The sequence below is a fragment of the Ornithodoros turicata genome, unplaced genomic scaffold, assembly GCF_037126465.1.
Source record: "Ornithodoros turicata isolate Travis unplaced genomic scaffold, ASM3712646v1 ctg00000829.1, whole genome shotgun sequence".
NCBI lineage: Eukaryota > Metazoa > Arthropoda > Arachnida > Ixodida > Argasidae > Ornithodoros > Ornithodoros turicata.
The window spans coordinates 178,092-189,059 of record NW_026999402.1 but is presented as its reverse complement, the minus strand read 5'-3'; positions in this window follow the sequence as shown (position 1 = coordinate 189,059).

Genomic DNA, 10,968 nt, shown 5'->3' with positions numbered 1-10,968 from the left:
TGTGCACTTCAGGAAACAATCCAAGACAGCATTTCATACTATAAACCGCATTTCCCCAGTGAATGGGACTGTAAAGAAGTGTACATGGGTCCGTTCAAAGGGATTCTACTTGACTAATTCCCCATCCCTATTCGGCACCGCATTTACAACCGGCAGAAAGGTATCGCCACCTATAGCTTTTAGCAGTGTTCCACCTCTCTACACGAGGAATGCCGTGGACATATCGTGGATCACGCGCCCTGTAAAACAAGTAATAGCACCCCAGCACATACGTACAAGACATGGCTCTTGCTCCCACTCATTACGGTAGCATGAAGTTTCCTTCTTTGGAGTGCACATATGTCTGCAGGTAGCCAATGATCCATTGTGCTGTAATAGAGGAACCATGTAGAACAAGTCTCGCACATTAATGTATTGTACTAAAGGGGATCGCTGATCTCCACCTCACGTCTTGGGATCCCCACGTAATTCATGCCATTGCAGTTTACGCGTCTCAGATCGCATTCTCACAAAATATAATCTCTTCGTATGCGTCACGAAGGTAACATAAAATTATAAAACTAATTGCTATTTTTCAGGAGTATCACGTAAAAACGCTGAATCTGTCTCTTGTTTAGCAACGCGATTCCCCGAAGGCGAAAATCATGACATCCTGCCCGAAGCGCATGCATGAAAATTTTAAATAATTAATTATAAATTTCGCTTTCAGATACATCCACATAGTTGTGTCGTGATGAAGAGCCCCCAATTACTATTACCAGACGCACCCACGGAACAATGTGATGGAAATACGGATATTTGTAGTAGTAAATAAACAAATATTACTGATTAAATTTGTATTGAAATTATATTCAATTAAACCAGCAATTTAAAATATAGCAAATGCGCGGTGTATGTGCATTGTTCTCTGGTTTTTCTCTGAACCGCTAGTGCCACATTCCTGGCAGCGTACGCTGCGAGAAACACTCGAAGGAGACCGACGGTACCTAGTGTGCGCGATACAAACGCAGTTCCAAAGCTTTAAAGGACCCCTACGTAAAGGGAGTTGTAGCCCGTCCGCGCATGAGGGGGATATTTTCTTAGATTTCATTTCTTGATCCCCTTAAAGGGACCATGAAAGGATATTTGACAAGCCCACGATCATTTTTAATTAGTTCCCTTGTACTAGAGCATTCACTCTGTGAAATATGAAGTTGAAAATCGTACAAATATCGAAAATATTCTATATTTACCACAGGCGTGAACGGCAGCTACTATGGCACGCCTCAGAGGCGAACTGGCCGTGACATCATACACAGAACATGTTGTCGATTCGCGGACGGGCTTTTGCCAGCAAAGTGCAAAATTTTCAAACAAGCTTGCATACTTCGTCATGAAATATGTTTTAATTTGACTTGGAGACAAGAATGTAACTAACCGTTGACACAGAATCCTACGAGAAAAGCAATATAGCCGTTGACTGTGAGCATGGTTACCGGAGCACGTTTTCCTGTTTGAACTTCTTCTTCGTCAGAACATAACTTCGTCGGTGACATTTTACGAGCTGCTGCGTACCGAACGATCCATAGACGCTGTATGTGTCGCATAACCTCTTCCTCAATTGCTGATAATTTGCGTTTCGCCATATTTCGAGTGATTTCGACGGGAGATATACGACGTCGTTGTTGTCCAAACCGAAACCATGCATCCACGTGGTCCGGCGGGGTGTGTGCTCCTCGTCGTTCACAGTTGGCTGAGAGGATTGGATGGCGATGACATTAGCCCACTTCGAAGGCATATATCCAGCGGTCACGCCCTGCTATTTTTGTCTGATAACTGCGCCCCCGTTGTACTGAATACGGTTAAAAGTCGATGTGTGTACGATAGTGGTGGATCCTGAGAACGGTTTCCTGCAGAGTACTCGGAATTCCCGAACGCATTTCAAAAGGGCGGCCCAATAGACGTGCAAGAACGAAACAAAACACGAAAAACAGCTCCCAGCCAGTTAATTGTCACACTATTTTACTACCAGGCATTTACTACTTCTAATCAGTCATATGACAGAACGCATGTGTTAAGCTGTACAGTAAGCAGGTGGACTAAGCTAGCCACTCAGAACAGACACACACAGAACAAAACACACAAATAAGTGCGCAGAATGTGTGCCGGAAGCTCTGCACTGAATCCCTTTATCGTGTGGCAACTGGTAAGACATGTACGTTGGAGTGACAGGACGCTGTCTTAATAGGAACAACAGCAACTACATGATTGACGATGGTATGAGGTAATTGTTAATGCAGGTCCGCAAACACAAGGGAAAATAATGATACCAAAACTCCCAATTAGCTTATCACGTCGACGTATGTGGACGTGAGCCTGTATATAGAAATACAAAAGTAATCTGACTTTTTAAAAGACTTGCACACACGCACGTATCGAAACAAAAATGACACAAGAAAGAGATAACTGCGTGAGCAAAGGAGCGGCCCTTACAGATAAACAGCCTGTTCTTATCAACCCCGAGACACTGTACGGGTAGCTCCAACCTTGATTAAAAGCTGAACGGAATTCCACTATTCTCATACTTAGTTACTGTAACAAACCTGGTTTTTAAGCACAGCGTGTCTCTCGTGTTCCGCATTGCCCATTGTGTTCGTTGTAAGTGAAGCAGCTGTACTTACTTTGATATGTGTGTACTCCTCACACCCTCCAATCGCGTCGACACCGAAGCACGGTATATTACCGTCCACAGGAACCGCTGCTGCAGAGAATGACATCTCACTTAGTTAAAATTGAAATCCTTAGTCGCCGTTTAGTGCCAAAGTGCTCGAAGGGAAATGGTGGCTCGCTGTTACAGTACTTGTGTTATGCAACTAGGTTGGTGGTCGCACTATTGTCCCTGAGCGCGCTGTTGGCTGCACTGTGGCTGCTGTTTCAAGACTTGGAGCTTCAGTCTGGTAAGGGGTAAATGTCTGGCTTGGAGTTGGAGCTGGACAGTATAGTAGTTACTAACGTAGATACTAGTGGTGGTTATTACATAAATGAAAAAGTTTTGCGCGCACGATGAGCACAAAGGGAGGCACACACACACCACGACACCCACCAACCACGTGGTGTGCATATAGGCACCGACTGCGCGGGGGCTACGGGCCTTCTGCCCTCGAAACTTTTCCGAGGGCCATGCCCCCGCCGAGTGGTTAGGCAGCCTAGCAAGACGCTGTCTGTCACACTGCTGCACACCAAAAACGAAAGCGCACGTCGCGAAAGGCAACAGCAACCCAGTTTAACACATATTTTATATTTAATATAACTTTAACTTTATAACTTTGTTTATTTTCATTTTTTTAAACAAATCTCCACCAGCTCCCGTGGCATAGTGGTTAGGGTGGCCGCTTTCCGCGCCTAGACATGGGTTCGAATCCTGTCACCGGCTGTGCTGTCTGAGGTTTTCCCTGGGTTTTCCGAGACTTTCCAGACGAATGTCGGCACATTCCCCCTGAAGTCGGCCCAGGACGCATACTAACCCCTCTGTCCCCCACTCCTTCTTGTTGTCCTCTCTCCAACTGCCCACGTCTGTACACTGCTCATAGCCACAGTTGCTTCGCGGCGCTAACACGGAATTTAAAAAAAAAGCAAATCTCCACTTCATGTCGTATTGCGTCTCCAAAGGAAACGCCTCTTTCCGCCTTCCTTGATGTCACTGCATGCACGACAATGTGTCGAGTGCCCCTACCCATTGCTAAGTCAACTGTTGACGGACCAACGTCTACCAGGAGGATAATTTCTTTTTCTTTTTCTCCCGCATCACATTACACAGCACAGAAAACTTTCTTTTTAGCCATTTCACTGCTTTCCCGACTACTCCCAAAGCAAGGAATAGCCGTGGCCTAAGGAGGCTAGCAGAGTACGTAAACTGAGGCGGTAGATGGGAAGCGGGAAGGTGATCACGACTTGGTGCCGAACCACCGGTTCCTGGAAGCTGTTTCCACACTTTGCCGGCTTGTCCATAAGCAGGGGATGGGAGTAGGAGTGGCGACCGGAGAATCCATGCAAGGGGAACAGCTCCATGAGCAGGACGACAAAGAGCAGTGAGAGCGGACGACCGCGAGTCGTCACCGTACAGCCTGGAGCAACAAGTGATCTCTCGGACGGGCAACCATCAACCGGTCTCGCAAGGCCCCCGACTTTACTTCGGACTCTACAACTCAGCAGCTCAACAGCCGCCACCAGCAGTGTGCCGTCACAGACTGCGCCCCAAAGGACAACATCTAATTGTGGTGAGCCCGGCAGCTTGTACGCAGACCCCTAGAGTGTTAGATTAAATTGTGTGGCTGTTACTGGCTGGTGTTGGCCAAGTTCCTTCCACAAACTACCCCAAATGTACCCCTATTTCTTGTGCTGTCAGTCCTGTCGGGAGCGATCATCACAGAACCCCAACTCAATGCGGCTATGGGATGTTTTGAGGTATTTGCCATCAAACCAAATAATTATGATTGTTTCGAAATGCTTAAGGCAATTTCGACACTTAAGGGACATTAGGACTTTCAACTGTCGAGACCGAACGCCTCTACCTCGGAGGGTGGTCGCCCCCTCCCCCTGTAGAGGCACATTGGATAAAGATGAAGAATAACGCGGTGGTCGTCGTGTTGGTAGTGCTGGTGAAAGAAATCCCCGTTGTCGGCCTCACAGAGGTGGGAAACGTTACGACTGACGCCCTGGGGGAATGTGCGTCCTGGGCCGACTTCTAAGGGAACTGTGCCGACATAATGTCTGAAAGCGTCTGAGGAAAACCCAGGGAAAACCTCAGACGGCACAGCCGGCACCGGGATTCGAAGCCATATGGCTTAGTTATTTATTTTATGTACAGTCAAACTCCTTTATAGCGAACACCTTTTTAACGAAAATACCACTACAGCAAATTTTTTTGCGGTCCCGCTGGAGCCCTATAGGTTCAATAATGGACATCCTTTTTAACGAAAATACCTCTACTGCGATTTTTTTTTTTTTTGTGTGTGTCCTCTGAGTTTCGTTGTAAAGAAGTTTGACTGTATATATTATTATTTATAATATATATTTATTAGTTATAGTTATTTTCCTGCAGGAAAATAACTTAACTGCGTTGAAAACTTTAATGCGACCAATCTAGGAATATGTTACAGAAACCTTTCAACAGATCACACATCGTTAAATCGGAGACCGTGCAACGCAAATGCTGTCCGTTTTATATCATCTAGATATGATCCCCTGCACTCTACCAACTTGACACCAAATCACAACAGGCAATATGTATCCTTTCCTGGTCCTTCGTCATCAAGCTGTTCTCGCACACGAAATTTTATGCAGTACTCATGTAGAGTTGTTTGTTGCAAGTAACTTTTTTCCACGATGTATTAGTGACTGGAATATAATTGATGGTTGCATTCGAGAATTGCAGTTAAGCAAGCTTTTTAACTCGTTCCTGCTACAGCCGCCAATTGTAGGCTGCAGTATGTAACGACGAGTAAACAAAAATTAATGAAAAAGCCGCCAGAGGGCTCTCTAAATGTGTTTCTTTTCGTTTTTGGAACTGGTAGGTTCCTGGAAACAAACAAGCTCTCTCTCTCTCACACACACACACACATTGTGAGGAAGATTACCGATTGTATTAATCCCCATCGCTTGACCATCGCGCGAGACCGCGCCCAATTCATTCTGGTCTCTGCTTCCATCCTCTCCAGCTGATATTAAAAACCATTGGCTACACCTGTCTCGGCTTTAAAAATAGGAAAAATAGGAAAAATGTAGGAAAAATAACACGCGTTCTAGCGCAAACATAATGCTCTTGACAGACTTGTTAATGTATAATGGCATTACAGCTGTATCACTGGATACGCCACCGCAAAATGTTATCCACTAGCATTACACATTACCGGGATGTAATGCATACATTCTAATGCATTACCCCTATCTCTGACATTGACCATAGTCGGCAGTTGCCATTGACCAGGATGATATCCTTTGTGTATTCTACACTCTAAGAAAAAAAATGTATGATTTTCCACCCATTTCGGTAGAGCTGCATTGTAACCACATTTCTACGCCAACTAGTTTTACCTTTTGAGTATAGCTGCAGAGTAGAATCTGTCGTTCTACCAGCTTGGGTAAGAAATTCTACCCTTTTCTCTTAGAGCAAACGTGAGAGAGAGGAGCAAGGGGAAAGGGACGCCGCCACTTATGCCCGCGGGGGAGAAGTCGCGTGTGGATTGTCACGAAATGGTTGAAGTACCGTCCGGCTGAAACTCTGGCTAGGAAATTCTACCTTTTTTTTCTTAGAGTGTAGTCTGCGACAGCTTTTACGCATAACATGGTCTCTTGCTTTGCCCACTTGCTCTTTACGTGCGACTGCTTAATGAGGTGAAAGATGTAGGGGCACCACTATGGACTAAGATAGGTGTTACTTACTGAACCACAAGCATGTCAGGAAGGCCAGCAAACCCTGGACGAAAGTGGGACTCATTTTTCCTGCCTCTGTTGGAAGTGTACGTGAGTTTACCGCGTCATGCATTTTGTATAGGAAAACTATGTTGATAATGGGAGTACTTATCATAATATCAAATATTAAGTTCTACGAACACCAACAGAGACACACAAAAAACGAAATACTTGATTTGACGTTAGAGTTATATTATGTCGTCTTAAATGTGATGTACAAAGTGGGTTGTCACTCACCCGGGTCTCTTAAAGTATAATGATTATTGGTTTCCTCGGAAACGTAGAAACATCCCTTGGCAATCTTGTTATAGAGAGTGACACGCTTCTTCGTAAGTGGACAAGTACGATTCGAGTTATATTGTCTTGGAGAACAAGGAGCAATCGAAACAAGGACGAAGACACAAGAAGACATACAAACAGAGGCTCCACTATCAACAAGATTTTACTGTACAGCACAAGCCCATTTATACCCAATGGTAGCGAGGGGAAAGAGGCAAAACACGGGACACACGTGGGGCCATAAAAACACGAGGAACAACCGGATCTAACTACTCACTTCCACCTTTCAGTCTGCATTCCAGGAAACTGAACCCTTCCCTTGTTAGCATGTTGTTAGTGTGTCTTCGTCCTTTTTTCGACTGCTCCTTGTTCTCCGAGTCATGTACCAACAAGCCCATCAAGCTACTCTAGTCGAGTTCTATTGCGCTATTTCTCGAACGCCTCCTAAGTCTTGCTATACGTTGTATCATTACTGTTTGATATTCAACGGAGCAGACCTGCTATACCCCAATTTGTGGAATCCCAATTAAAGTGGAAAACGAAATTAGACCACAGAGAAATTTAAGCTGGAACCGCAGGTGCATCCATCTGAGCAACAAAATGGTGCTACTCGGACCATTTCAGAGTGACGTGGTTCCACTATACAATAGTGGTGAGGGCGCAGGATAGCTGATGAAACATTTTACTGAGTGAAACACCCGAGTCAAGTTTCTATCACGTGTCTTGGGGGTTTCACTCAATGGAATGGTCTCACTTGACTGGCAATGGTTTCCTTCTTGTTTCAACCCTGTTACAATTAGCCGACAGCTGTATTTATTTATTTCCACAAAGTGGAGGAGGCGGGACAAAACGCTATCCATGTATTTCATGAAGAAGATTGGTTCTATTTTAACTACAAATTTATTTTATTTTTTTATTTATTTAGAAAACTTCTGACATTAAAAATGTCATAGAAGGAGTGGCATGCAAAGTAACAGGTAATACACTGAACAGTGAGACTACATTATTGTAGTTGCAATTTCATTAGCCAGGTTGTAAAAATCCGCGCACATCGAACAAAATTCAACACAGAACACTTTGAACAAGGTCAACAATGATCAATGAACAAGGTCAACAAGATCAAGAACAATGATGCAAGCGTGTCGCAATCAACAGCTTGCTGTGGCAAACAATTCCAGGTGGTGATCGTAAGAGGAAAAAGCGAGTTCTTTAAACATTTAGAATGAAAACGATAAGGCTCAATGAATTTAGTGTGTTTGTTTCGAGTATGGTTGTGATGTTCAAATGGTTGTGAACTGGTTCCAACTAAGGTCCATCCCACTAGCAAGTGGGAACATTATAGAAGGAACTGAAAACGGAATATAATCGAAAACCGCTTGGAACCCAAATTTCTTCAAGAATCCTACCCAGAATGTAACCGCAATTCATTATCGGAAATTAACCGAAAAATATTATTTCAGATACCGGTTCATATGAATCGTTCAAACATGAACGCGAACAACTTTGGATGCGATATTTCTGTCGCTTTACAACTCTGATTAGCACTGTAGCACGTGTTTCTGTTAAACAACAACAAGAATAAATGATAGAAAAGTGATAATGACCTGGGATGTTTCTTCACGGCAGCCACAGGATCCACTTAAGAGAGGTTAATATCACACTGGTGAATCTCTTCGTCATGTGTTTTTACTATGTACTAACACTATGTATGCGTGTGTGTATGTCTGTGTGTGTGTCTGTGTTTGAGGTGGTGAAGTCTCACCAAGGCAAAGGTGTAAGTGGACATGTAAAGGGGATGTAAGAGGGGAAATGTAAATGGAAGTAAGTGATCTAAAATTGAAATAGTTGAAGGTAATTAAGAGTAAAAGGTATAAGAGTAGTTAAAGGAAAATAAAGCAAGAAAGTTAAGCTTAGAGGTAATGAGTGTAACGTATATGCAATTAAGAGAAAGATTAAATGAAATTAAGATTACCGAAAGTAACTAGATGTAATTAAAGCAAGAAACGTAATTAAAAGGAGTGAAATCAAAACAAGATTACCTCATGTAACCTGCGCTTATCTTCCAAAATGAAATGGTAGTTTAAAGTAAATGAGGCTAATTAAAGGTTAAAATATGTACGTGTGCTAATATTACTGCTGTACTTTCTGCTATCGGCGAGTATTACAAGTATGCACGGTGATACCAGTACATGCTATGTACAGTGAACTTTATGTCAGTGTCTGGTACAACTGGTATACTACTGGTAAGGGTCTAGTATTACAGGTATTCAAAACAAATTGACTGATACCTCTAATGCGTTCTGGCATGGATTCATATAAGTGTTTTCTAGTAGGGCAAGTCTGCTTGCGTCGGCAGCCAAGCCTCAACTGACGCGGCGACGGTGAAGCGACAGACCACACGACATCTCTCCACGAGAGCCGGCACTCGACTGACAAAAGTGCCTCTTCACAGACGCCCCGCATCATTGCGCGTGCTCCCAGCGCCCTCTGCGCCGACGCGGCCGGCAGCCAGCAGTCATCCCCTCTCGCGCGCGCTCTCCCTGCAGCGCCGAGTTTCGGCTTCGCTCTCTTCTTTTTCTACGCGCGCTCTTCGCTCTAACGGGTTGCTTCTTTGGTTTTACTCTTGTTTCTTTGCGCGTGTTTATTTGAAAATGCACTATAAAGGGAGCGTCCCTATATGTGGAAAACGTCATGTGTGCTTTATTCTGCGTTTTTCGTCGTGACCAGGAAAAGACAAAAAACGAGAACTTCGCGAATTTATTTACGGTATCATGGAGGAACCTTTCAAGTCCACCACCTGGAATGGTTGCAGTGCCGTCAAGAAATGTGTCAGGACAAGATGGAGACGGTAGACCGCATGTTAGCGGTGGACAGACTGATGAAAAAGAAGACCAACTTTAGCCTGGATAATCTGTAGTGAGAACGCAGTTCTGATCTAGAGGGCGATGTATAAATAAAAGAGGTGCCTTTCTCTCCAACACTCCGTTCCTGGGACCACGAGGGTTGTGTCTTCATTACGGTCGAGCCCAACAGGCACTCCTCTGTTAACGAACTCGTCAATTATTTGTTGCAACATAACACAGGGAAGAAATCTTTCTGGTTCCCTGAAGTCTCGAAACTATTGCGCCTGATTTCCCTTCTCAAATCTTGCGAGCCTCAGGAGCAGCAAGCCTCAATAGCGTTGATGACTTATAGAGGAATATGAGAAAGTAGAGGGTGGCCTCGGGGAGTGGACCGCTATAGAAAAGCGCGTCACTTGGGCAAAAAGAAGGCCGTCGCCCCACCATCCAGTTAGAAGATAAACAACGTGTGGCGAATGGATCCCGACGACTTTTCAAAGTACAGGAATTTCAATGGCGGCTACCACTACATTCTCGTGGCGATAGATTCTCTCTCCCATGTTCCGCGCATCCTCCCGCTATAGAAGGAACGTCCTGCCGAAATGAAAAAGGTGATGATACGACCTTTTCGGGGAGGTAACGTTCCCATGCACCTTTTGCGACAGAGGAGGGGAATTCTACAACAAGACCATCAAAGAGTACCTACCACGAAGGGAAGTCCTCATGTATTCCACCCTCTCTCCTGTAATCAAAGCTTCACAAGCCGAACGAGTCATAAGGATGTTGTGCAACAAAATATTCAGTAATTTTAGGATAACAGGAAAATATCATTTCGTATCTGCACTTCCCTAGATCGTGCGCGACTGCAACAACACGAAAGACAAAACGTTGGGAATTACTCCCGAAAACGAATTGGAACTGTTCAATAAAATAAATGGGAAGCCCTTCGTACCCTCCGTAAAAAAGAAGCTCAAAGTAGGGGATAAAGCGAGGGTCTTACTGCAGAGAAAATGTTTTCAAAGAAGCTCGAAAGGGAGTTGGTTGCCTCAGATTTTCACCGTCTCCTGCCTGAGAGACGCCTCCCCTCCCGTCGTGCATCTGGAAGACGGTAAGGAAGTGGATGGATCTGCCCAGAGGAGGTACTCGTTGTAATCCGAGACACCAACCGGCCTTGGCCAGTAGAGAAAGTGCTGAGAAGAAGAAAGTGAATGGTCATAGCTTTTCATTGGTTTAATGGCTCGGTTACGACAAAGAACACAACAGTTGGGTTCTGAGCAGCAGGATTGGGATATGACATCAGACATCTAGGTCCACCTCGTCTCGAACGCCATCATGGATAGTTTCCATCAAATAAGCGCAATGTCTTCACGGTAGCTTTCGAAAGCTTGCCTCCCGGCTT